This window comes from Chrysochloris asiatica, unplaced genomic scaffold, assembly GCF_000296735.1.
Source record: "Chrysochloris asiatica unplaced genomic scaffold, ChrAsi1.0 scaffold00099, whole genome shotgun sequence".
Lineage (NCBI taxonomy): Eukaryota > Metazoa > Chordata > Mammalia > Afrosoricida > Chrysochloridae > Chrysochloris > Chrysochloris asiatica.
This window is the reverse complement of record NW_006408617.1, coordinates 11,503,210-11,504,860: the sequence shown is the minus strand read 5'-3', so window position 1 is coordinate 11,504,860 and position 1,651 is coordinate 11,503,210. Positions and strand designations below refer to the sequence as shown.

Genomic DNA, 1,651 nt, shown 5'->3' with positions numbered 1-1,651 from the left:
ATGTACAGCCCACTATGACACCAGGCCTTCTTATGGTACTTGTTGCTGTTATATGCCCTCAAGTTGGTTCTGACTCAGTGACCCTGTATAGGGTTTCAAAGGAGCGGCTGGTGAGTTTGAACCACCGACTTTGTGGTTCAAACCAACCTTGTGGCCCAGTGCGTTAACCTATACCAGAATGATCATCTTATTCTTCTATTTTGATGATTTCTCAGTTTATTTCTCTGTGTAATTTACTTACTTTGATGTGTCATTTCTCCCACTAGAATATAAGCCTCTTAACAGCAGTGATTTTGTCTGGTTTGTTCATTGCTATATCCTCAGTTCATTGCTGTATTTCTAGAACAATGTCTGTCACGAGATAGGTATATTATGAAATCATGAATGGATTAAATGTTAGGCTTTCAGAATTTTCTTTAAAAACTTGTTCAAGCTTTCGAACCTGGTCCCATCGCTATGGCTCCCACAAAGAAGGGTGGCGAGAAGAAGGGCCGTTCTGCTATCAACGAAGTGGTGACCAGAGACTACCCCATCAACATTCACAAGCACATCCATGGAGTAGGCTTCAAGAAGTGTGCCCCTCACGCACTCAAGGAGATTCAGAAATTTGCCATGAAGGAGATGGGACCACCAGACATGCACATTGACACCAGGCTCAACAAAGATGTCTGGGCCAAAGGAATCAGGAATGTCCTGTACCGTATCTGAGTGCAATTGTCCAGAAAACATTATGAGGATGAATATTCAACAAACAAGTTCTATACACTGGTGACCTATGTGCAGTTCACCACTTTCAAAAACCTATAGACAGTCAATGTGGATGAAAACTAACAGCTTATGATCAAATAAATTTATAAATCTGCCTTCAAAAAAAACCCACAAAATTTGTTTAAGGGCACAAAGTTCACTAAGAAATAACACAAATGACAATATGCTGCCCTTGTGTAGTGTACAATATAAAATTTTTGTGCTTTTAATTTATTCTGAAATTAAAAGCATCTATCCCTTCTTTTCCATTCCCTACAATACCTCTTTCATCCAAGTTATTAATTATTTCTTACCTGGCTTACTGGAGTCCTGGTGTGGCACTTTAGGATAAGCACTGGACTGCTAACTAAAAAGCTAGTTGTTCAAACCCACCAGCCGCTCCTTGGAAACCCTATATAGGGTCGCTGTGAGTTGGACTGTACTCAACAGCACTTAACAATAACAAAAACTTGGCTTACTACAAGATTTTCCTGTGTCAGCTTGTTTGTCCTTTTTTTCCCTAAACACTACCTATAACTCTCATTAGACACCATTTTCTTCACAACACTTGTCTTTACTATATTAAAACCCTATTTAATTGGCTTTCAAATCTGTTCATAAAGGGGTCAAATCCCATTTACAAAGTTTTATATTTCACAACTTCATCACTACCTCAGGTTGTTGTTGTTAGGTGCCCTCCGGCTGGTTCTGACTCCATGCACAGCAGAAAGATACACTGCCTGGTCCTGCAGCGTCCTCACAACTGCTGATATGTCTGTGAGCATTGTTGCTGCCGCCATTGTGTCACTCCATCTCATTTGGGGTCTTCCTTTTTTTCATTGACTCTCCACTTTGCCATGATGTGTTTCTCCAGGGACTGGTCCCTTCTGGCAACAGATCCAAA

General features: G+C 40.6%; 1 pseudogene; it reads left to right on the top strand.

Annotated features, from left to right (window-relative positions):
* The first annotated feature begins 456 nt into the window (after positions 1-456).
* LOC102841867 lies at positions 457-831 on the top strand (annotated as a pseudogene).
* Positions 832-1,651: the final 820 nt, after the last annotated feature.